The following is a 26,910-nucleotide window of genomic DNA, read 5'->3' as shown; positions in this document are numbered from 1 at the left end:
CGGTCCTTTTTCTTATTTTCCAGAATGTTTCTTTACATAACAGTTTCAATATGATTCTTCTTTTTAGGGTGTTTTGTCCTGTACTGTGTTCCCCCAAAATTTATATCTTGAACTCCTTATCCCAAGGACTTCGGAATGTGACCATATTTGAGAAAGGGCCCTTGAAGAGGGAATCAAGTTAAAATGAGACAGTTGGCTGGACCTTAATTCAATCCGACTAGCGTCCTCATAAGAAGACACAGACACACACACAGAGATGGCCATGCGAGGACGCAGGGAGAAGATGGCCATCTGCAAGCCAAGGAGAGAGGCCTCAGGAGCAACCAACTCGGCTCACATCTTGATCTTAGACTTCCAGCCTCCAGGACTGTAAGAAAATACATTTCTGTTGCTGAAGCCTCCTGTCTGCAGTGCTTTCTTATGGCAGCTCTAGCAAACTAACACAGGGCAAGTGAACACAATAAACAAAAATTCCTGCAAGGCAAATTGTTGTTAAGAGAAACAGTCCATCGGGTGAAGTGGTGGCAGGCAAGAGCTCAGATTTAGTACAGGAGTTTGGGGGCCCTGTCCTGCCCCGCCCCACTGGCAGACAGCCCCAACTGCCCACAGCAAAGGGGAAGAGACCAAGGGAGGCAGGTCCTGGCCATGCTTGGGTCTGGGGAGCTCGTCCTCAGGTGCTGTGTGGTGTTTCAGGAGCTCCCAGGAGGGGACAGCAGGCCGGCTGCGAACAGTGGCTAAAGGTGGGGCATTTGTGCCTGGCTTGGAGGATCAGATGGAGGAGGAGAGGAGACAGCATTCCAGGCCTGAGACAGGATTAGCTCAACCCAGGTGGCAAAGAGGAAGCACGTGTGGGGTGTTTGAGGCAGAGGGAGTGCCCAGAACAGCCACTGGGAGCAGTGGGTGGAGTTAGAAAGGGTAAGCTGAGACACCACGGGGAACTCAGGGCTGGGGCTCCTACGGAGGGCTCTGAACGCCTTGCTCAGGAGTCAACTTTGGACAAAATGAAGCTGTCCACATCTGAAAAACACTACTCTCCCCTTCACCACCACCCCCTAAGAGAAGACAAGCTGAATCAATGCACGTTTTTTATTAATTTTAAAAATATGTTTTATTGATCTTCAAAACTCTTTTAAGGAAAGGGGAATCATTGGAGATGTTCCAGTTTGGGAAGGTTGGCGCCCAGGCACGGCGACCCTGGCCCATGAGGAAGATCAGTTTGGGAAGGTGTGTACCCAGTACGGTGACCCTAGCCCATGAGGAGGATCACCAAAGGGGTGGACGAGGAGACTGTGAAAGCCCCTCGCCAGAGAAGTGCGGCAGGTCCAGGCCCCGAGAAGACCCAGGTATGGCAGCCGGATGCCTCCGTTCCCCGTTCCCTCCATCCCTGCCACGAGCCTGTGAGCTCACCCAATCCCGATAAGATCACAGCCCTCAGGGTGCACGGTTGCCGGTCCGTTCCCTGCAAAATCAGAGTTAATTAATACAAGGCCATGGACAGAGCCCGACAATGGGGGCCTATTCTCCCCGAGCTGTGCATGAACAACTCCATGTAATATTTATAAACCAAGTTATGCCTGTGCACTGAAGAGAGGCTGGGCCCTGAGGACTATTTTGCTGGCCATATTTCATGAGTTCAGGAGCTCCCTAGGGAGGTGACAGGCAGACCAGGACCCTCGAGGCACACTCCACACAGCAAACTCTGGGCTCCTGAGACCTTTAGAGGAAATTTCTATCCCACTCCACCCTAGGGCTGATGCCTGCCTTTGAGAAAGGCCTAATATCAAACTGAATTTACTCTACAGATCCAAACGGACAGCTATAGGACCCTCTTGCAGTAGCGAAAATGTAGCAAGAGCCCCTGACTTTCGTCTGCAGAGTGGGACTTGAATGTGATTTGTACTTACTGTCCTTGAGGATGGGAAACACACCTTTCTGACCTTCATATCCTCAGCAGCCCTCGGGGACATATTCTCTCACCAGGTAAGTGCTAATCGAACATTTGCTAAGTGCATGAATGAATGAATGAATGAGTGACTCCAGATGTGAATGGAACCACAGAGCAGATCCTAACCTCTAAAATGCATCTAGGTCAAGGATGGGTGAACTTTTTCTGTAAAGGGACAGACAGGAATAGTTTAGGCTTTCTGGGCCATGTGGTTCCTGTCGTGGCCATTCACCTTTGCCACAGACAACGTGGAACGGGGTGAGCGTGGCTGTGTTCCAATCAAACTTTATTTGTGAACACTGACATTTGAATTTCACATACTTTTCACATGTCATGAAATATCATTCCTCATTTGATTTTTTTCAACCACTTAAAAATGTAAAAACCATTCTTAGGCCATATTTGTCCCTCTAGCCAGAGTTTGCAGAGCCACCTCCATTGGTGGCCAAGGTACGGCTGGCCAAGATGCCAAAGAATCCAAGGAGTCGTGTAGAAGAAGGGAGACCAAGTCACACACTCTGTTCCTGGATTTCTGCCAAGACCCCAAACCTCCTACTTGAGCAGCTCAGATCCTAAATGCAGCCGAAGCTGCTTCCTGTGGCTCCCTTGAAGCCAGAAACCACTGCCAGGGCCTGCACCACCACCCACCCCCACCCCCAGGCCTGGGGTCACTGTCTCACCATTAACAGGAGCTAGAAATATGCTTCGTTGTGTTGCTAAATACGTCTTGTTCTGTGACTGAGACTTTGGAGGTTGTTACACAGCAGAAGCTTGTCTGTCCTGTTCACTACAAGACCTATGTCTCCGCTTTAGAAACTGTCTGTTGACTGAGGCTAGGAAGGTGAAGCTTTCCTCACTTACACACTTCTTGCTACCCCTTGAACAATAGGTGCCAGCTGTGTTATTTTTTTTCTATTGCTTACCTTTGCAAATTTAGATGATATTTTCCCTTTCTTCCACCGGACATTGAAGGTATCTCTTGGCTTTCCACCACGTACATCAGGGTAGCAGTAAAGCAGTCTTCCTCTGCCGTCCTGGCTCTCCTTCTCCCACCCTACTTCCATCAGTGATCGCTTTACCTTTTCATTGTGGGGAATCATAACAACAGCGTTCTATCTTGAAGCCATTACCAAGTCTTCCGGGCTTTATTCCTAGGTTGATTCTAAAAGAAAAATAATTTTTTAAAAAGAATGAATGCATTTATGTGATTATGACTGTATAAAACTGTTCCTTCCAGGGCCAAGTAGTACAGTAAAATTTTATTCTCTATAGGTCCAATGTTAAGATCTTCTGCCACTCAAGGGAGAAGGTTCCCAGCATCAGAGTTGAATGGATTCTCTCTTCTTGTGCTCCACCAGGTTTCTCGGTATTGTCTTCCTACCTGGAACATGGCTTTTTTGTACTGTTTTGGGGCTTTTCCTAGACGTTATTATTAGTCCTGCCTAGCTGGTATGCCCTCCCTCTTCCTTCTGGCTAAACAGAACTTGACATGTTCAGGTGACAATATGCCAGCCTCAGGAGTCACAAATAGTCCAGTCAGTGGGTCTCAACTCTACCGATTAGCATCACCCAGGAAACTTTATATGACCACACATGCCCAAGTGCCACTCCATGCCAGCTGGACAAGATGTCCTGGGTTGGGGCCTCATCACCCATTTATTTTAAGTTGAAGCCAATCGTAACCATTCTGCTTCATTTTGCCAGATACGCACCTTCCCATCCCATCTGGCAGCCGGAGGTGCACATAGGACCCTCCTGTGGCCAAACAGATGTAAGAAAAGGTCTGCCGGAAAGTTCTGGAAGTTTTTCCTTTGTGACAAGAGGAAAGACCTTCTCCACCCACCCTCATTGCTCCTTTCTTGCCTTTGAATGCAGTGTGGGTACAATGTGCCTGAAAATATGAGAGCCACCTGCTCATCATGAGGTGACAAGCTGGAGAACAAAAGGTCCTCGTGCTGAGAATGGCCAAACAGTGCAGTGGAAATAGCCAGGTCCTTGATGATGTCTTTGAGCTTCTGAGCCAACTCAGAGATGACCTGTCTCTGGAGTTCTGTTAGGTGAATAATAAATGCGCTCATGGATTAAGCCACCCTCAGGCAGATGATGTGTTACTTGCAGCCAAAAGCTCCCCAACTGACAGACCTTACTATGTTAGAGAAGAAGCATTTCTTCTTCCACACGCCACTACTATCTCCCAGCTCCTTTTTCAATCTATGACATAATCCAGTTTTGTTTTATGGGGTTCTCTTAATGCTCACTGACTTCTTGTGCTGACTGGGCTCTGTTGCTCTCTGAGGCTGCAGTGTAACATCATTCTTGAAGGCATTTTCACTGGACTCCCAGGGTAGTGCCTCTGTTTCTTGTTTGCCTTACCTTATCTTTATTGACTTTCTGGAATATATCCTCAGGTAGCATTTTCAGCAAAGGCCTATCAGAAACAAAATGCGTTCACCTTGCCCTTGTGCTGAATCATACTTGACCTTGATGTGGCTGCTTATGAAAACACTGGCTCTAATCTGAATTTCATCCCTTTGTGGATGGCCCGATTCCCCCTCCTTGGAAGGTCCTCCATGCTTTTCTTTATCTTTAGTTTTCTAAAATTTCATCAAGATATGCAGGTCTTTTTTCACTTATCATGCTGGTCACTCACTGAGTTCCTGTTATTTTGAAAATTTGTGTCTCTGTTCAGGTCTTGAAATTTTCATATATTACTTCTTTGATAATTTTCTTGTCCATTTTTTCTCTGTTCTTTCAAGAAATATTGCAGTCTGATATTTTTCTTTCCTGAATTGATCTTTTATGTTTTTTGTCATTTTTCTCATAGTTCCTATTTTACTCTGTGTTCTGGAAATTTCCTCAACTTACCTCCCAACTCCTCTTTGATTTGTTTTATAATCCTTTTGTTTTTATTTCTGAATATTCTTTCTCAGGGTTTCATAATATCTGTTCTTTTTTTTAAATGCAGTGTGTGCTGGAAGAATACTTCAAAATATTTCATTTTGAAATTAATTTACGATCCCAGAATTGTTTCTTTTCTATCTGGGGTAGTTATCCTTATTTATTCTGATCTTCCTCTTTTGTGCTGCTAGTAGGTCTTCTTCATGTATTGAAGATTCTATGATTCTATGTCATTAATACTTAAGACAGAGAACTAGGTGGACTTCTAGGAAGGCAAATGGGGGTTTTACCTGGACACAGACCTGTTTTCCTGCCATTTGTCCCCTAAACAGGATGATTGGTTAACCAGGTACTTTGTGTGCAAGTGTGGCGCTTAATGACTGGCCCACAAGGAGCTCACCCATGAAACTGGGGTCCCAAAAATACCAGGCTGGGAAAGGCATCCTGAAATTCCACAGGAAGTCTGTCCATGTCTATGGTAAAAATCCTGTTCCTGCAAACCTGCCACCTGCATTTCACATGGAGCTGGCAGTGGGCCGGGGATGGGAGGCAGACCCACAGGCCAGGGGAAGAGCCATGAGTATCCCCAAGACAGACTGGCTACTCTGTTTCCACCCGCTGCTCCCGCCACACCTGTGGCCACACCTGCAGCTCAGATCTGCCCCCACCTGGGAAGTAGCCACACCCAGTCTCCGGTTCCGTCCAAGGCTGTGCTTCCCCCACTCTGCCGCCTGGACCAGCTTCCATCCACGTCAGGTCCTGCAGAAATCTGTTGAACCATCTCACTGCCTGCCACCCGTTGTGACCTGCGCTGTTATGGGTGTGTTTCTGCATTCCCCTTCGCTGGGCTCTCAGCAGGATCTGATGCTGCAGGGGACGAGCAAACGGGTTGGCAACTTCTAAACATCAACTTCTCTCATTAAAAGAATCACATTCAGCTTAATTACTACAATAAGTCACGCTGGGCACCTCTGATTCCACGAGGCTGTGCTGGACAGCACCAGGCCGCTCGCCCTCCACCAGGTCTGCTGGGCCCTCTCTGCTCTTTTGCCTGAAGCAAGCTACACATGAAAACAAGAGGAAACTAACACCCAGGGGTTCCCCTCTACCTAAAGAGGAGGGTAGCTGTGGATCAGTGCCCCTGCCTCCCTTCCTTCTGGAGGCAGTTCTGGGAATCATTCCTGGCTTCTCCAAGCAAAGCCCCGACTGCCTTCAGCAGGAACCCTAGTGACCTCCCCAGCTCTTCCTCCCAAGTCTCATGCTCCTCCACCCTTGCTCCTGATTTCTGGGGTCACCTCCCTCATAAATATGTTCCCCAAACCCTCATCTTGGTCTCTGCTCTCAGTGGGGCTGGACCTAAGGCAGGCGTAGCATCCTCCCCAGGGGACATGAGAGTTTCTGTTTATTGAAACATGCTGACATTCTTAGAATGGTGATGGCTGGAGGCAGACCGCCCAGGGAGCTGGACAGATGAACAGGTCCAACCAGAGGCTGTCGGGACATTTGCTCACAGGGCCATGACAGGTCCCAGAGGGAGAATAGGGAAGGCAACAAGGATGAGGAGGGCCTCATGGGGAGAACTCTAAAGCAGAAGTCAGCCAAGGCCTGGGTGGCGTCCAGCTCAGAACCCTTGCTAGGATCTAGCCACAGTCAGTGGCTTCCAAGCATCTGCAACAAGGTCCAAGAGAGCACCAGCTGCACCTCCTCTGGGCCATGGGCAACCAGAGAGCCATGCTACAGACAAGGCCACCCGAGGGGAGCTCCTGCCCACTCCAGCAGAAGGAGATCCGGCAAGGCCCGTTAGCTGGTTAGCCTGTCCAGGAGAAAGTACGGTGGAGCCAGTTTTTCTTTTGGAGAGAGAAGAAAGCCTAATGGTGCATCCTGAAACCCTGGGACATGTTCTCATGCTCTCGCCCTCTGTGCAATAGTGTATTGAGCAAGAACCACTCAGGTCGTGTAGCAGGGACTGTGTATGGTCCTCAATATCCACCTCCCTTTCCTTTTAATAATAGGATTTCCCTCATAACCTCCAGTCTTAGCTGAGGACTGCCTAACCAGAGATTGCATTCCCAGCCTCCTGGGTAGCTAGGTTTGGCCATGCAACTTGCACCAATGGGCTATGAAAGGAAGCAAAATGGCAACCTCTGTATCACTAACTTAATAGGCCATTGTTTGTTTTTGGGGTTTCTTCGTGTGTCCCCTTCTTCTCTTGCTCCATTTCCTATGGCCAGGAAATTGTTAGGAATAAGCGCGCTGGACCTGGGACAGAAGCCCTATTTGGGAGATCCTGGAGCCCTGCCTGTCCTGAAGGAGCAGAGCCTCCGTAGCATGATGTAGAAGAGAGATGACTCCTGTTTTTACTTAAGCAGCCACATGTGAAGGTTTCTGTGACAGCATCTTAGTCTTTATCCTAATAAATTAAAAGCTAGCATAATGGGGGATCATTCAGGAAGGCCTTCCTGAAGAGATGGTGCTGAAGCTGGAACTGAACAGAAGAGAAAGGAGAGAGAATGGCAGCACGGTAAGGGCAGGGCTGCACCCAGAGAATGATGCTTACCAAGGACAAGCTGTTGCCCCGGGGTCGGGAACGAAGAAGGAAGAGGACGCAACGAAGGGATTTGGAGCTACACAACCAAGAGATCTCCCTTCCTTAGAGCGGACCCCACAGGAGACAGCTTTTGAAGAAAGCAGACACAGCTCTAAATGTGTCAACTCATAGGTTCATATTCTTGCCTGCTTGTGTGAAATGTGCCCTTCTGCCACACACACACAAAACCACAGCCACAAGTGTGAGGGGAGCAAGGGGCCTGGACTAGAAGGTCCACCCCGACTCTGCGAGGAGACAGAGTGGCCACTGTGCATGCAGCAGACTGGGGAAATGTCAGGGAATTCACGGCACAGAATTGCTCTTAGAAAGGAGCTGTACTTGCTTCCCCAAAAATCCTTGGCGAGTGCCTGGGGTCGAGGATGCAGTCAGGGCCACACTGTGGAGACCACGATGGAAGGGGAGCACAGGTGAAGCTAATGAGCCCCGGAAGCCTCCTCCGCTGTGTCTATGAAGTCTGCAAGCTCCTGGGGTAACCTGTGTGTGTGGTTTTCCCAGGGGCCTGTGAACAGGGCCGGATTCTGTCTCAGGATGACAGTCAGCTCTGGACACCCAAGGGTGCAGAGTGCAGAGAGCAGAGGAGGCCACCACTGAGATGTGCACGTGGGCAGAAGGTGCAGGTCAGGCCAGACGGGGCCACCAGCTGCCCCCACAGGGCAGCACTGCCGGGAGTTTGTGCCGGGCAGGTACCCCCCAAGCTGAAGGAGTCCAGGGACCATGGCAGTTCTGGATAAGGATAAAAAGCTAAGGATGGGCCAGGTGCAATGGCTCACACCTGTAATAGCAGCACTTTGGGAGTCCGAGGCGGGCAGATCATGAGGTCAAGAGATTGAGACCATCCTGGCCAACACGGTGAAACCCCAACTCTACTAAAAATACAAAAATTAGCCAGGCGTGGTGGCACGTGCCTGTAGTCCCAGCTATTCGGGAGGCTGAGGCAGGAGAATCACTTGATCCTGGGAGGCAGAGGTTGCAGGGAGCCAAGATCATGCCACTGCACTCCAGCCTGGGGAGACTCTGTCAAAAAAAAATAAAAAAATAAAAAAGCCAAGGATGGACCTTGATCTATTTTGAGTTGTTTACTCTGAAAAGCTTTGGGAAATTGCATCCTCTCCTCACAAAGCCCCAGGGTACAAAAGTCAAGGCAGTGATGAAGGTATTGGAAGGAGCAACAACCTCAGAAAAGGAAAGTGACTCTGAGCATGAGGGAGGCAGCACCCAGAAGGTGGGCCTGGCCCCCTTGCCCAGAGGCTGGCAAGCTCCCCGAGGGACAGGCCTCTGTGCGTGGAGTAGGCGAGGGGTGGTGGGGAGGTCTGAGGTTCCGAGGGGGATGGAGGACAATCTACCAGCAGCCCCCACACACCGGGAGCACCTCTTGTCTGTTGGGCAGCCCTGACCACAAGTGTTCCTGCCTGGTGTCATGCACGTGTCAGAGTGACCCTGCAAGGTCTGCCTGGTGTCATGCACGTGTCAGAGTGACCCTGCAAGGTCCTTGCTGGGAATCCCATTTTACAGATGTGGAAATGGATGTATCTGAGCTGGAATTCAAGCAGGTTGGTCTGGGGCCATAGCTCGTTTCCCTGTGGGTTTTCTTGTGTCATTCTGAGTGCAAGGACTCGTGCAGCACCATCAGAGGACAGCAGGCCATAACATGAAGAGCCTGTGTTAGCTGAATTGGCAAAAACCATGTCCCCACGGCTTACCAGGGCTGGCCTCCCAGGTGCAGCCACCAGAGGCGCCAGCGAGCTGCACCAGGCAGCTTGTTCAGGAAGGATCACTTGTGAGGGCTGAGGGTGGCACGGTCCAGACAACAGATAAGGCAAAGCCCTCCAAAGTCAGGGTCAGCCCTGGGGAGCAAAGACAACAATCCCTGTCTGCCAGGAAGCCTTGCAGGTGTCTGATGGCCTCTGGAAGGGCAGGCAGCACCCTTTGCATTTTATCATCATGCTAAACCTAAGAGTCATTTTCAAGTTGAAGTTTGCATTTAACTTTTTTTTAATTGCAAACAGAAGTTTATGGTCCAACAATATGTAACCCTGTAAATCATCATTAAAATGCCTCCTGTTGTGAAATAATGACAAGAATAATAATCGATGGGCATATATTAAGAGTGAGAGGTTTATGCAGGGCTGAGACAATAGCACAACAAAGCAAATGTTTGCATTCTTTAAGAATAGCATTCTCATTTATAAAGTATGAGTAATAAAATCAATACTGCTGAAATTGAGCCACAGCAGGGTGGAGCATGTTTTCTTAATCTTACGACAGGTGACTGGATAAGAATGTTCTATATTCTTTTCGCTAAATAAAAATATGACCCAAAGCTTTCAACATTCTACATATGGTCATGGTGAATTTTTTTTCCCAAAGAGATTCTAAATGAAGATGAGATATACAATTGCAAATATGTAAGAATGAGGCACCCTTATTAATTAGCCCCCTATCTTAACTATTCAACACTCAGTAAATACGTGCTGATGTCTGCAAGCTCCTGGGGTTAATTGATCATTGTCTTTGAGAACACCTGATCTTCAATGTGTAGACTGAAGTGGGTGATGATGCCCATCTTGGGTGGAGTAAGGAAGAGATGTGGGGAAGTGTCCCTTGCCTGGAATGGGAAGGACAGTGCCTCCAGTAAAAAGAAAGATGACTGTGACGACGTCATCGCTGTGGTGACAGTGACAGAGAAGACTGGAGAGTGAATTCTGACACCGGGCATCTCCGGGAAGGTGTGTAGCTGACCCTTCCTCACTGCATGCCTGTGTCAGCAGCAGGGACCTGTGCGACAGAGCAGAGTGACATGCTTAACAACTCACTATTTATAGGGCATGCAGAGGGAGCCAGCCTGCAGGAGAAATGCACTTACAAAATTGGAACTGTTACTCAGAATGTGAATTCCACTGTGATTCCTGTCAGCAGCCACGCGCGACTGTCGTTACGACCTTGCAAAGCTGCCTGGCTCCTGTGCGATGCCACCATTTCGGTGTGCATCTCTACCTCACCCCTCCTGGACAGAGGACCCAGACCTCTGCAGTCTCCTGAGGACCAGAGCTCTGCCATGCCACCCTGGTGCTGGCCCTGGGGCCTTTCCTGTTCCCGTCCCTGCCCTGCCTCCCTCCCCATTTCGTGCCAGGGCATATCTGCTCAGTGGGCATGACCGTGATTTTCACTTATCTACAGAGACAAGCCTGGTAGTGATCTCCCTGAGAACCCTTTTCATGACTGGACAGGGGCCAGCTCTTTGCTGCTTCTGCAGTGTTTGCAGAGCTGCACCAGGTGCCCTCGTCTCTGACATCGTCTCCTCTCACCCAGGACTGGAGGAGGCACCTCAAGAGGTACCCAGTGTACTGGAATTACCCCCAGGGAGGCACTCACGAGGGGCCACTCCCTCACTGCCCCCTCGCTGGGCACTGAGAAATACTCTCAATGATGAAACCGTGCCTTGGCAAGCCCGCAGCGGGCTGCCTGCCAAATGCTCTCCCAGCAGAAGGGGCCATTTTGCAAGAAAGAGGAAAAATGATTGCAAATATGAGCAGACGTCAGCTTTCTCTTTGGAGGCTAAAGGTTGGTAGCAGGATGAGGTCATTCAGAATACAGTCTCTCCTTCTTCCCCATTCATTTGGACCAAAGGAGCCCTAACTCCCAGGTACAGCTGTGTTCAGATCTCCTATGCAGAAGTCACTGCCCAGGCCACTTGGGGTCTCAGATGGCCAGGAGCTCAGCGCTGATGGTTTTAGACCTCACAGGCAGTAGGCTGCCTAAAAATAGAAGCCTTCAAAGCATCAGTGCTCCTGGAGCCAGACACTCTCCCAATACACAGAGAAGACACCTGAAAGCCTGATGACATTCTTCATCATGGGCTCGGCACTATTCATCCTACTTGCTTTGTTGTTGATGCCCGGTTACCATTTGATAACCCAGGGACCAGTCCCTGTGATTCTGCCCCAGTTAACCCCCAAGGAAATGGAGGCAGGTACAGAAGAAGAGACCCACTCTTGGGATCAGCAACAAAGACATCATCCCTGGGGAGAGCCGAGGGTAGCCAAGTTTCAGAGAGATAGGAACAAGGAGAAGCAGACGATTCTGCTGTTGGGCGCTTAGGAAGAGAAGCTGGGATACAGATGCAGATACAGTGATAGATATGGATATAGAGATAGATGCAAATACAGATGCAGATACAGATACAGATAGATATAGATACAGAGATAGATGCAAATACAGATGATGCACATGCAGATACAGAGACAGATACAGATACAGAGATAGATGCAGATACAGATGCAGATACAGAGATAGATGCAAATACAGATGTAGATGCAGATACAGATACAGATGCAGACATAGATACAGAGATAGATACAGATACAGATTCAGATGCAGATACAGAGATAGATACAGATACAGAAAAAGATGCAAATGCAGATGCAGATACAGACACAGATGCAAACATAGATACAGAGATAGATACAGATACAGATTCAGATGCAGATACAGAGATAGATACAGACACAGAGATAGATGCAAATACAGATGCAGGCACAGATACAGATGCAAACATAGATACAGAGACAGATACAGATACAATGCAGATACAGATACAGAGATAGATACAGATACAGAGATAGATGCAAATACAGATGCAGATGCAGACACAGATACAGATACAGATGCAGACATAGATACAGAGATAGATACAGATACAGAAAAAGATACAAATACAGATGCAGATACAGATACAAATGCAGAGATACAGAGATAGATACAGATGCAGATGCAGACACAGAGATAGATGCAAATACAGATGTAGATGCAGATACAGATAAAGATAAAGATGCAGACATAGATACAGAGATAGACACAGATACAGATGCAGATGCAGACATAGATACAGAGATAGATACAGATACAGATGCAGATGCAGATGCAGAGATAGATACAGATACAGAGATAGATGCAAATACAGATGCAGATGAAGATACAGATACAGATGCAGACATAGATACAGAGATAGATACAGATACAGATGCAGATGCAGATACAGAGATAGATACAGATACAGAGATAGATGCAAATACAGATGCAGATGAAGATACAGATACAGATGCAGACATAGATACAGAGATAGATACAGATACAGATGCAGATACAGAGGCAGACATAGATACAGAGATAGATACAGATACAGATGCAGATACAGATACAGAGATAGATACAGATACAGAGATAGATGCAAATACAGATGCAGATGCAGATACAGATACAGATGCAGACATAGATACAGAGATAGATACAGATACAGATGCAGATGCAGATACAGAGATAGATGCAAATACAGATGCAGATACAGATACAGAGATAGATACAGATACAGATGCAGATGCAGATACAGAGATAGATGCAAATACAGATGCAGATACAGATACAGATGCAGACATAGATACAGAGATAGATACAGATACAGATGCAGATGCAGATACAGAGATAGATGCAAATACAGATGCAGATACAGATACAGAGATAGATACAGATACAGATGCAGATGCAGATACAGAGATAGATGCAAATACAGATGCAGATACAGATACAGATGCAGACAGAGATACAGAGATAGATACAGATACAGATGCAGATACAGATACAGAGATAGATACAGATACAGAGATAGATGCAAATACAGATGCAGATACAGAGACAGACACAGATGCAGACATAGATACAGATACAAAGATAGATACATATACAGATGCAGATACAGATACAGAGATAGATACAGATACATATGCAGATGCAGATACAATTACAGAGACAGAGATATATAGACGCAGATACAGATAGATACAGTAGAGATGCAGCTACAGATAGATGCAGATACAGTTACAGATACAGTTACAGACATAGATACAGATACAGAGATTACAGATAGAGATGAAGATACAGATGCAGAGATAGACCTCCTCAGAGAAAATTATGGAAGGACTGTAGCTTTACAGTCACATGGACTGAGTTCAAATCCCCACTCCTCCTCATCCTAGCTGTGTGGCTTTGGGTAAAGTTACTTAATCTCTCTGAGCCTCATTTTCCTCAACTATGAAATAAAGATAACAATAACCACTTCAGGATTTCCTTAAGAATTGAATAATTATAGCACCTATTGAAGACTTAAAATGTGAGGCTCTTAGTTAAGGGGTTTTCCTGGATTAATTCATTTAATCCTCGTAAGAATCCTCTGCTACTGGTATGGGAAAAATTTGGGCAGTGTGGCTAAGTGATTGCCCCAAGGCAAAGTCCAGCACTGTCCACTAACTCACAGTCCCTCCACTGACCGGGAAAAAGGAATAAGACAATGACTCATGCTAAGTGCTTGGCTTGGTGGCTGGCTGGCAGTGATTCTCAACACATGGTAACTACTTATTATTACTAGTTCCATTGCCCCACCCTTATGCCCCTGCCACTCATACACACACACTCACACATGCATACACTCACACATGCACACTCATATGCACACACACATTTGCACAGGTCACATATGCACACTCACATATTCACATGCATACACACATGCACACAAATGCACACAGGCTCACACATATATACACATGCACGCTCACACTCACACACATGCACACACAACATGCACACTTACACATTCACACTTACATGCACACAAGCTCACACCTGTACACACACAAACATTCACACATGAACATATGCACACACAATCTCACACTAACACACACAGCTGTACCACACAAATTCCCACACATGTTAGCACACACATACACTTATACACTCACAGTCACATGCACATACACTCACACATATACATGCTTACATTCACATGTGCACACACTCATGGCATACACCCACATATTTACACTCACCTGTACACACACACATATATACACTCACATGTGTGCACACATACTTGCACATTCACACAGTGGACACTCACATGCTTGCACTCACAAGTACACACACATGCTCTTACACACTCAGACATACAATCATGTTCACACATGCACGTTCACATGGTCACACTCATAACACTCACACGTGCATGCATTCACACACACACTTATGCGCTCACATGAACATATGCCCATACGCTCATACATGCACACCCTCACATACACATGGTCAGATACAGTCACATATACACTCATACATGCACATAACACATACTCAGACACACTCGCACAAGTGTACTGTCACACATCCATATGCAGACTCACACACACACACTCATACACACTGGCGATTGCACAGTGTTTGTTGGGACATCTCACTGCCTTTCCTTCTCCCCTAGACTGTCCTCCATGTTCACTTCTCCCCTGACTTCCCGTGGCCTGCAAAGGAAGGAGCATAGTCACTTCCTCCTTCATGTAGGCTGAAGCTCGTCATGATCATTCTGACCCAAATCCAGCCTTGGGCTCAAACCACAGTAACAGCAGCAGCAAAGATCAAAGATGTACAGACAAGTGATAGAAAAATAAAGTTCTCATCTGTGACCTTCCTTGGGGGTTAGCATGCACACAAACCACCTGGGGTGTCGTTTAACTGCGGATTCTGATGCAGGAGTTCTGGGTGGGACAAAGATTCTGCATTTCCGAGAAGTTCCCAGTGATGCTGCTGCTTCTCAGACCACACTTTGAGGAGCAGGTTATAGAATATTTCGGGGTTTGATCCAGATCCAAAGAGTGGAAATTTTTAGAGCACTTTGGGGTGTTGGAGCACTATGTACAGCTCTCAAGACTAAAGTGCTTTCAATCCTCACATGATTACTTGCCAAAATCCTAAGCAACAGCAATCAAACATTATAGCAAGAAGGGAACTTGAAGGTCCTCAAATCTTTTACCCTCACTTAACAGATGGGGGGACTGAGGCCAAGAAAGGCTGAAGGACTTCCTCAAGGTCACACAGACACTCAGCAGCCAAGCCAGTCTCTAGTGCTTATTCCACTGTTGCCCACTGAGGCAGAAGCGCCCTCACCCTGCTGTGGATTATCCAGGTATATGTACTGTGGGCAACCCGACGGCATTCCTGGGTATAAAGCCTTGTGAGCGATGGAAGTTCACACCACTTCTTCTAGCCAATAGCCAATATCCCCTGTTCTTACTTTTCATCAAGATTACCCCGCCGTGTTGTGTGACTCTTGACGAGAAGATGGCCCACCACTGAGCAATATGTGCCTCCCTCTTATAAGTGGAACTTTACAGACCAAACTAGAAAATGCGGCCAAGAATCAATAACATAAGGAGCCTCAGACATTTCTGTGCCTCCCAGTGTTTGTACAGTATCTGGAGCACATGCATGTTGAACTCCTTGTCAAGAATGCAAGATAAGTAAGAAAGACCTCTAAGAGCTTTGGTCAGGTGGGGGCACAGCCAGAGGCATGTTTAGAGAGCCCTGCAACATACAGGAGGGACTTTGGCTCAGCAGGAAGGCAAGGGGCAGTTCGCAGAGGGAGCCAGCAGGTGGAGATGGCCTTGGAGGATGACTAGAAGCCCTCCAGACATGACAGCAGGAACACCAAGAATAAAGACCAGAAAACATGATGTCACATGGTGAAGGCAGTCATGCAGCACCCTGCAGCTGACTTAGAGTGGGAAGGAATGACTGGCCAGGGAGACCATGGAAAGGTAGGCTTGGGCCAGCTTGCCAGAGATCTTGATGCCATACAAGGCTCTATGTTTGTTCTGATGGGGGCTCCCACAATTCCCAGTTCTCCCAGGTTATTACTCAGCAAAGTCATGGACTTCTGTGAGAAGATCCAAGTCTAAAGCTAGCAAAAAGTGGCTATTCCTCCTTGGCAGTTTTTTAACTCGCTCTCCAAGAAAAGTAGATGATCTTTAGCTTAGAACTGAATGCTCCTAGGAAATATGTTCCTTTTCCTTTTGTTTTCCCAATTCACTCTGTACTAGGGAAGCCCATAATTAGAAGCATGGCCCAAGTCTTAGCCTAGGCATAAGCCATGCTGGATTTCAGTCCTGGCTGTGCTGAGCCATGCTGATGGGACAGGGACACAGCCAATGACATAGTTGGCTACCTTCAGGCATCAGGTACCCTGAGTGGTTTTTATGAGTGCCCCTCACTCTAGTGATACACAAATGCCTTGCAGAGATCATACAGAAAATCGAGTAAAAAAGTGTGGAAGGATGGTGAGGATCCAGCTTCAACTGGAAAAGTATACCCAAACTATTTTCTTTCCTAAGAAGATTCAATGGTGTCATTTATATGAGCAACATGGTTAATACATAAATTTAAATAAGCCCTCTATTTGAATTTACACAAAGTATAAATATGGGGATGATTTTCTTTTTCAGCCTTATTGAGGTATAATTGACTAATAAAAATTGTATGTATTTAAGGCGTGTAACACAATGTTTGATATACATATACATTGTAAAATGACACGACAATTAACATATCCATCACTTCATATAGTTACTATTGTATGTGTGTGTGATAACACACACATATATGAAACCCGCAGCTAACATCATACTCAACAGTGAAAAGTTGAAAGCTTTTTCTATAAAGGAACAAGATAAGGAGGCCTACACTTACCACTCCCATTTAACATAGCACTGGAAGTCCTCGCCAGAGCAATTAGGTAATAAAAAGAAATAATCTAAATCAGAAAGGAAGAAGTTAAATTGTCTCTGTTTGCAGATGACATAATCTTGTATAATGAAAACCCTAAAGACTGCCAAAAACAAAACCTGTTACAACTAGAAAACTAATTCAGTAAAGTTGCAGAATACAAAATTAGCATACAAAAATTAGTAGGTTGGATGAAATCTTCTGAACATGTGTGTTAGGTCCATTTGGTCTATGGTGTTGTTCAAATCGACTGTTTCCTGATTTATTTTCTGTCTGGATGATTTATCCATTGTTGAAAGTGTATTAAAGTCCCACTACTGTAATTATATTGCTGTTTATTTCTCCTTCCAGTTCTGTTGACATTGACTTTATATATTTAGGTGCTCCAAAATTTGGTGCATAAATATTTACTGTTGCTATAGCTCCTTGATGAAGTGACTTTTTTATCATTATATAATGACCTTCTTTGCCTCTCCCTCGGTTGCCATTTGCATGGGATTTTTTTCCCATCCCTTCACTTCCAGCCAATGCATATTCTTAAAGCTAACATGAGTTTCTTGTAGGCAACACATAGTTAGATCTGATATTTTTATTTATTCAGCCACTGAATGTCTTTTGATGAGAAAATTTAATCCATTTACATTTAAAGTAGTTATTAATAGGTAAGAACTCGGGGGAGCGGGGAGGGATAGCATTAGGAGATATACCTAATGTTAAATGACAAGTTGCTGGGTGCAGCACACCAACATGGCACATGTATACATATGTAACTAACCTGCACATTGTGCACGTGTACCCTAAAACTTAAAGTATAATAAAAAATAAATAAATAAATAAATAAAAAGAAAAAAAAAGAACTCACTATTGCCACTTTGTTAATTGTTTTCTGACTGTTTGGTACTTCCTTTTTCCTTTGTTCTTCTCTTGCTCCTTCCTTTGTGATTTAATAAATTTTTGTAGTGGTTTGCTGTTACTTTTCTCTGTCTGTTGAGTATCTACTATAGGTTTTTGCTTTGTGGTTACTGTGAGTCTTACAGAAAACCTAATTGTGCAAATCTATATGGAACTGATAACAGCTTATCTTCAATCACATACAGAAACCATACTTTCACTTCCCTCCTTACCTTACATGTTTGTGAGTTCACAATTTACACAGTGCAAAATCTTTAGACAGTGTATCCATTAAGGAAATATTTCATAGTTATCTTTAATTTTATTAATTATTGAATATTTAACTAAGCTATTGTTAGCTTTAATATTTTTGTCTTTAACCTTTATACTAGAGTTAAAAGAGATTTACAGATCATCATTACAGTATTAGAATATTTGAATTTGACTATATATTTACCTTTACCAGTGAATTTTATATTTTCATATGGTTTATATTAGTAGTTAGTATTTTTGTTTCCAATGAATAACTCCCTTTAGTGTTTCTTGTAAGGTAGGTGCTATAGTTTGATTTGTCTCACTCACCCACCCACAATTGTCATGTTGAAATTTGACTTCCAGTGTTGGAGGTGGGGCCTAATGGGAGGTGTTTGGATCATGGAGGTGGATTTCTTATAAAAGGCTTGGTGTTGTCCTCATGGTAATGAATAAGGTCTTGCTTTATTAGTTCCCATGAAAACTGGTTGTTTAAAAGGAGTCTGGACCTCCCTCCCCTCTCTCTCGCCATGTGGTTGCTGCATATGCCAGCTCCTCTTTGCTTTCCACCATGAGTGGAAGCAGCTTGAGGCCCTCACCAGAGCAGATGTTGGTGCCAAGCTTCTTATACAGCCTGCAGAACTGTGAGCCAGAGAAACCTGTTTTTTAAGGAAATAAATTACCCTGCATCAGTTGTTCCTTTATAGCAACACAAACAGACTAACACATGTCACTTTTCTATTGCGGCTTACAAAATTCTCTCTTTGTCTTTGACTTGATAATTTGATTATAATGTGTCTTGGGGAAAATTTCTTTGGGTTTAACCTGCTTGGGGTCTAGATGTCCATATCTCTCCCAAGATTTGGGAAGTTTGCAGCAATTATTTTCTAAAATAAGCTTTCTGTTTCTTTCTCTCTGTCTTCTTTTTCTGAGAGTCCAATAATGCACATATCGGGTCCTTTAATGGTGTCCCATAAGTCCCATAGGCTTTCTTTATTCTTTCTTTTCTTTTTTTTTTTTTTTTTTTTTGACAGAGTCTCACTCTGTTGCCCAAGCTGGAGTACAGTGGCACAACCGAGGCTCACTGCAACCTCCTCCTCCCTAGTTCAAGCAATTCTCCCACCTCAGCCTCCGGAGTAGCTGAGACTACAGGCATGCACCATCATACCCAGCTAATTTTTGTATTTTTTGGTAGAGATGGATTTTCACTGTGTTGGCCAGGCTGATCTTGATAATTCCCCCCACCTCAGCCTCCCAAAGTGCTGGGATTACAGGCGTGTGCCACTGCACCCGGACAGCTTTCTTTACTCTTTTTTATTCATTTTCTCTTTCACCTCTAACTGGGCAATTTCCAAAGACACATCTTCATGTTCACAGATTCTTTCTTCCACTCTGTTGGGAAGGTTGAAACTCTCCATTGCATTTTTCATTTTATTCATTATATTTTTCAACCCCAGAATTTGTTTGGTTCTTTTTCATGATTTTTATCTCTTTGTTGAATTTCCTGTTTTATTCATATGTTGTTTTCCTGATTTCATTGAGTTGTTTATCTATGTTCTCTTGTATCTTACTAAGCTTCCTTCAAATAATAATTTTGAATTTCTTTCCAGATAATTCCTAGATCTCCATTTCTTTGTAATCAGTTACTGGAGAATTATTTGTTCTTTTGGTGATGTCATGTTTCCTTAATTTTCCATGACTTTTGCAGCCTTGTGTTGATGTCTGAGCACTTGAAGAAGCAGTCACCTCTTCCAGACTTTACAGAATAGCTTTGATGAGGAAAGACTTTCACCAGGAGGTAAGCATAAGGTGCCCAGTCAGGTGGGGTGTGGCAGCTCTGGCTCCACGGAATGCAGTGCGCAGTCTCTATTTACCTCCATCAGCCTCGAGGCTAGAGGAGGTAAAGACTGTGGGGATCCTTGGTGACCAAGGCCATTTGAAGTGGTGGTGGTGGCAGCAAGGGCTGTTGGGATCTTTGGTGACAAAAGCTGCTAGTGTCCTCTTGGGGCACAATATCTTGGGCCTGGAGAGATGGGGTGTGGCAGTGGCTCAGGCCCCAGGGGGAAGGGTAAGCAGCAGCTGGGGATGAAAGTGCATCTCGGTCAGTGGCATCTCGGTGTCATGTCAGTGGACGCAGCCCCAGGAAAAGGGGTACCACAGTGACTTGGGTCTTAAGGATGTCAAGGAACAGTGGCAACTGAGGCCCCTGGGGTGGTACAGCACTGTTATGGCTCAGGCCCTAGGAGGGCCTTTCCCCTGCAGGAGATTCCTCTTGGTTCTGGCCTGGCACAGTCTGCGGGCAGCCATAGCAGTGCTAGATTTCAGGATACAGATGCTCAGAACAGCTACAGAGCCAAGTATGGGACTCAGGGGATTACAGAACTGCTGTGCATCCATGGGTCCTATGGCACTGGTGCACCTGCTAAGGCATGGCCATGTGCAGACTGCTCACAGAGCTGGGGTCAATGATTCTAGGATGCACCTCAATAGCTTGGGCCTGGGGAGATGAGGCATGGCAGTGGCTCGGGCTCCAGGGAGTAGGGTAAGCAGCAGCTCAGCCCTGGGGATGAAGGTGTCAGTGGATGTCAGCGGCATGCCAGTGGCTGCAACCCCAAGAGGTGCCACAGCGACTTGGATCCTAAGGATGTCAGGGCACAGTGGCAATGGAAGCCCCTGGGGTAGAGCACTGCTGTTGTGGCTCAGGCCTAGGAGGGACAGGGCTACCGCCACTCATGCCCAGGCATGTCAGAACACCATGGCGGTACGGCTCCAGGGACAGCAGGGTGCAGCCATGACTAGGGCCCCAGAGGCAGGGTACAGCGCTGGTGACTTCAGTTCCTGGGATGGCTGGGCCTGCAGCAGCCTAGAGTTCAGAGCTCTTTAACGTGATTTCAGAGGGTCCTAGCGCCTCTGGTGTGGTTCCTCAAGAACACAGATCTCATCAGCTCCATTTCCAGGATCTGTCTGAAACGATGATAATGTTTCAGCCTGTGTTCTGCCCTCCTGTTCTTTGCTGAGCTGTGCTGCATAGCAGGAATAATGATTTTTAGTAGGAAAAGTTTGCCCCTTCATTGAAGATTCACACTTTGTGATTTTCTGCCTCCAACTGTTAATACATTTTCCCGGCTGCAGCCGCTTAGCAGTTCGTCTCATCATTTTACGATGATGTTGAGCATACCCACATCAGACCTGGAGCCCCGGAAGGACCCTCCCGGTTCTGCAAGCCGAGAAGACCCTTTCCAGGTAGCCCCATGACCTGTTCATGCCAAGGAGGCTGCGTCTCCCTGCCACCCTTCGGCATGGAAGTCGGGGCAGACGTGTTCCCCACGTTTACCACGGGGGAGCGTAGGCATGGTGGGGTGCTTGGTTCCCTGTGATGCTTTTCCTTTACAGAGAACCTTGTAGAAGTGATTGGATTACACGTGTAGACAGAGAGGAGTTTACAGAGAAGCAATGATGGAAGCAGGGTTCCAGTGAGCTTTCTAAAAACCTGGTGGCACTTTCCCAGACATCGGTCTGGCACTTCCTAGCACCGCAGTGAGAGGCTGGACACGGTCCAGATGCCCAGGAAGGCTCTGCCTTTTGTGAGCGTCAGCCCTGCCCTGAATCCCAGAGCCTAATTCTGGACTGTCTTACTTCAGGGACCCTTTCTGAGGTGCCCGCACTCTGTATAGCTCACTCATATAGCCATACGAGTGACTTACCGTTTCTCACAGCAGCTATGTGGAGCCAGTCTCTGCAGTTTCTGCCTCCAGCCTGTCATTCTCCCCTCCTGTCTCCATGGGACTTTGCTCACAATTCCATGCTGTACAGAGCATGTGTTTCTGTTTCCTACCAGGCTGTAGGTTACTCAAGGCCAGGGACTTTGCTTTAAACACCTGCCTGTTATTCTAGTGCTTTGGAGCCTTGATGAAGCAGATGCTAAATCCAGGCATGTTCTATTGGCTTCCTGAGAACATCGTAGAGGCTGGGGTGAGACCTTTAAAGTAACAAGTGATACAGGCACACTTACTCAACTGCACACTTACTCAACTGGGGCCTGTGGAAGACACATCAGAGGCATAGTAATACACTTTGGAAGCAAGTACTAAAGGGGGAACCCCACAGCTACAATGTGCCTCCCTTAGCAAGATATCAGCTTCCTGCAAAGTCATACACAAGGCACTTTGAAATCAATCAAGCATTAGTTTGAATACAAGTTGGGGCCCTTGTTATTAAAATCCACCCTGTGGACTGTCCCTTAGTAAAGTATAAAACCATTCCCAAGGTGACATCAGCAAGATGGTGGACTAGGAGATCTCAGTGCTTTTCCCCCCCACAAAACAACAAAACAACACAAAGACACTACACACTATGAAAACCATGCTGGGAGAGCTCCAAGACAGCAGAGAAGCTGCAGAAACTTTGTGGAGAGCAGAAACCAGAGATGCCACTCTGGCTCTGCCACCCCATTCCCCCATGGGGAGCAGCTTGGAGCTGAGCTGTGCTGCTCCAAGGAGGAGGGGTCCTCTCAGAGAGATTTCTCCCTGCAGGGAAAAGGTGAGCAGGATCCTGGTGGTCCCCATCACCCCTGCAGAACCCACAGCCTTCACCACAGGCACCTCTGTGTTAGTCAGCGAGGCTCTGCACAATAAAGAGAGCTGTTCAGAGTCCACACCGCTGCGCTTCCCTGAAAGAAGGGGCTGCCGTCATGCCCCACGCCTGGGGCCTGAGTAGCTGCTGCACCTGCCCCACCATTCCCCAGAGCCTGGGCTGCTGTGACACCCCCAGCCCTGGAACCAAGTTACCTCTACCCCCAACTCTTGGGTCCAAGTTACCTCCACCCCCTACCACTGGGTCCAAGTTACCTCTACCTCCCACCCCTGGGCCCAAGTTACATCCACCCCCCACCCCTGAATCTAAGTTACCTCCACCTCCCACCCCTGAGCCTAAGTTACCTCCACCCCCCACCCCTGAGCCTAAGTTACCTCCACCCCCCACCCCTGAATCTAAGTTACCTCCACCCCCCACCCCTGAATCTAAGTTACCTCCACCCCCCACCCCTGAGCCTAAGTTACCTCCACCCCCCACCCCTGAGCCTAAGTTACCTCCACCCCCCACCCCTGAATCTAAGTTACCTCCACCCCCCACCCCTGAGCCTAAGTTACCTCCACCCCCCACCCCCGAATCTAAGTTACCTCCACCCCCCACCCCCGAGCCTAAGTTACCTCCACCCCCCACCCCTGAATCTAAGTTACCTCCACCCCCTACCCCTGAGCCTAAGTTACCTCCACCCCCCACCCCTGAGCCTGTTACCTCCACCCCCCACCCCTGAATCTAAGTTACCTCCACCCCCCACCCCTGAATCTAAGTTACCTCCACCCCTCACCCCTGAATCTAAGTTACCTCCACCCCCACCCCTGAATCTAAGTTACCTCCACCCCCCACCCCTGAGCCTAAGTTACCTCCACCCCCCACCCCTGAATCTAAGTTACCTCCACCCCCCACCCCCGGTTCCAAGTTACCTCCACCCCGCCCCCTGGTCCTAGGTTTCCTTGCCCCCTGCCCCTGGGGCCAAGCTGCCACAGGGTTATGTGCACCCCAGGGCTAAGTCACGCTGTGCACCGCCATCCCCAGGGTCTCACTGCTGCTGGATCCACCCCAGAGTGACCTCAGACGGGAGCTGTGGAGACACCAAGGTGCCCAACAGATTAGACAAAAGGCAGATGAGGAAACAGACAGCACCAAGTCCCTCTTGAGGGATGATGGAAAGCAAGTATTGTTGCTACACACAATCCCTGGAGCTGGGTGTGTGGACACGGTGCTCAGGTTGGCTTTCGGTAAGCGGCAGGTGGCTCCCTGTCACAGTGTGTGAGAGCCACCATCTCCTCCCTGCTTGTCTTTAAGTCTTGAGAGCAGTAACCCCACAGGTGTTCTTTACGGTCCACTAGCAGGCCTCAGGCGACAGCTGGAGTTAAGATTCTGGGGCCAGAGGAGTGGAGCCTGTTACAGACACACTTTTCTGAATGTGCAAAACCGCACGAGCAGAATCACTCCTGCGGAGGAAGCCACCCGGAAAATCCCATCTCAGAGTAGGAGGGAGGCCAGTGGGACAGCCCCACACTTCCAAGAGTGTCTTTAAGAGGATAACTGCCTTTTTATAGGATTGACGAGGCACAGTGGGCATTAAGAGTGAACTACGCACCTGTTAAAGGAAGCATATGCCCTCCCAGCCCCTGGGAACAGCTGTGGGACTTGCGACGTATCTCCTTCCCTTTAGCGACATCCGTGTCACACCCTGTCCCTTCACCCCTACACCCATAAATCCTTCTGACAGACAGCAAAAAGCCCTGGACTCAGAGTGATGGTGGGACAGCCAGGACCCCAAGACCGTAGTGGACTCAGAGTGATGGTGGGACAGCCAGGACCCCAAGACCGTAGTGGACACGGAGTGATGGTGGGAAAGCCAGGACCCCAGGACCGTGGTTGACACACGAGCCCTGTCACATGGGCAGAGGAAGAGAAGACGGGGACAGGACACTGAGGGATGTGGCAGGAACTCCTGGGGCAATCCTGGTCTTCTGAGCCAAGTACAAGAGGGATGGGTCAATGAAAGTGGAGACCCAGGCTGGGTTCGGTGGCTTACACCTGTAATCCCAGCACTTTGGGAAGCCAAGGCAGGCAGATCACCTGAGGTCAGAAGTTTGAGACCAGCCTGGCCAACATGGCAAAACCCCATCTCTACTAAAAACGCAAAAATAAGCCGGGCATGGTGGCGGGTGCCTGTAATCCCAGCTACTCGGGAGGCTGAGATAGGAGAATCACTTGAACCCAGGAGGCGGAGGTTGTGGTGAGCTGAGATCACACCACTGGACTCCAGCCTGGGCAACAGAGCAAGACTCTCAAAAAGAGAAGGGAAGGGAAGGGAAGGCGAGGGGAGGGGAGTGGAGGCGAGGGGAGGGGAGGGACACACTGAGAGCCCCAGGCCTGGGGGCACCAGAGAATAGGAGACAGGAGGCTAGAGAGTGGGCGGGGAAGGAGGGAGGTGCAGATCCCCTGCTCTCCCAACATTGAGGGAGGGACTTGTGCCTGTGCAGGCAGCAGGAAAGCTCCAGGCACCTCCTGTTCTTCCCTGAGGCCTCAGGGCCTCCTGCCAGGGCCTTCTTCCCACAGGCCCTTGCAGAGACTCCCTGCAGGACTGCAGAAGCTTGTCCCACACACCTGCCTCCTACCTGAGAAGCACCCTCTGTTCCTGAACGCAGAGCCTCACCAGCGGGCGATCTGTCCACGCTTCCCTGAACACACTCCTTTTTTCCATTCCTGTGGCTTTAAAGCCTTTCCAGTGCTCAGAGCAGCAGCATCCTCAGCAGCCAAGGCGGGGAAACAACCCAGGTGTCCATCCAGGGACCCATGGGCAAAGAATGTGGCCACACACAGAGGAATGTCATTCTGCCTTCAAAAGGTAGGAAATTCTGACATCCTGCCACAACACCCACAACACGGGTGAGTCTTGAGGACCTTATGCTCCGTGAAGGAAGCCACTCACCAAAGAACAAGCACAGATGAAATATCTAAAATCCAGAGACAGAGAAGGTGGGCTCGAGGTTCTCACAGCTGCGAGGAGGAAGGTGTGGGGAGGTCTTCCCTAATAGGTACAGAGCTGCTGTTTGGGGTGATGAAAAAGGCTTGGAAGTAAATAGTGGGTTCCACAACGTTGTGAATGCAATTAATGCCACAGAGTTGTACACTTAAAAATGGTCTTAAAGGACAAATTTTGTTATCCATATTTTGCTAAATGTTTCGTAAGTTAATAAAACGATGTAACAAAAACCATTGAACTGTACACATTAAATGGGGGAATTGTATAGTATTGTGAATTATATCTCAATAAAGCTGTTTAAAGGTGAGCACCCCTTCCCAACCCACAAAGACCCACATGGTCCGGACCCTCACCCTCGCCCTCAGCCCTGCAGTCACGGCTCTCCCTGGGACCTGGGCTCAGTCTCACAGTCTCCTCAGCGTATCTCTGATTGCTCTGCTACATTATAATCAACTCCTTGACATTCGAGACAGTGTTTCCTTCCCCTTTGAGCCCCCACATCACCCCTCACAGTGTATCCTTCTTCCCAAGTAAAGATGCGTCAGCCCCTGCGTCGGCAGATGGTGCCCTGAGAGCCAACAGCCAGCCTTGTGGTCTTGTGAAGAGGAACCGCCCAGTCTCCCACCTCACAACCTCTCCACCTCACAACGTCTCCACCTCACAATGTCTCCACCTCACAACCTCTCCACCTCACGACCTCTCCACCTCACGACGTCCCCACCTCACGACGTCCCCACCTCACGACGTCTCCACCTCAGGACTTCCCCACCTCACGACGTCCCCACCTAACGACGTCTCCACCTCATGACGTCTCCACCTCAACCTCTCCACCTCACGACGTTCCCACCTCACGACGTCCCCACCTCACGACGTCCCCACCTCACGACGTCTCCACCTCACAACCTCTCCACCTCACGACGTCCCCACCTCACGACGTCTCCACCTCACAACCTCTCCACCTCACGACGTCCCCACCTCACGACGTCCCCACCTCACGACGTCTCCACCTCACGACGTCTCCACCTCACGACCTCTCCACCTCACGACGTCCCCACCTCACGACGTCCCCACCTCACGACGTCCCCACCTCACGACGTCTCCACCTCATGACGTCTCCACCTCACGACGTCCCCA

General features: G+C 47.9%; 1 long non-coding RNA gene across 3 annotated transcripts; it reads right to left on the bottom strand.

Moving 5' to 3' along the window:
• Positions 1-1,094: 1,094 nt before the first annotated feature.
• Positions 1,095-26,874, bottom strand: LOC129060275 (uncharacterized). 3 transcript variants are annotated; one of them, XR_008526854.1, is made up of 5 exons: positions 26,768-26,874; positions 21,902-22,176; positions 5,512-5,710; positions 2,869-3,107; positions 1,095-1,459 (listed from the first exon to the last, which is right to left on the bottom strand). It is a non-coding gene; the product is annotated as an uncharacterized LOC129060275 (long non-coding RNA). The 3 variants fall into 3 exon arrangements; XR_008526855.1 differs by having other exon boundaries at positions 26,784-26,839; XR_008526856.1 differs by lacking the exons at positions 21,902-22,176; positions 26,768-26,874 and adding an exon at positions 9,152-9,295 and having other exon boundaries at positions 1,098-1,459.
• Between the last annotated feature and the right edge of the window lie 36 nt (positions 26,875-26,910).

The sequence above is a fragment of the Pongo abelii genome, chromosome 6, assembly GCF_028885655.2.
Source record: "Pongo abelii isolate AG06213 chromosome 6, NHGRI_mPonAbe1-v2.0_pri, whole genome shotgun sequence".
Lineage (NCBI taxonomy): Eukaryota > Metazoa > Chordata > Mammalia > Primates > Hominidae > Pongo > Pongo abelii.
The sequence above is the reverse complement of the archived record's forward strand: the minus strand, read 5'-3'. Positions and strand labels throughout refer to the sequence as shown.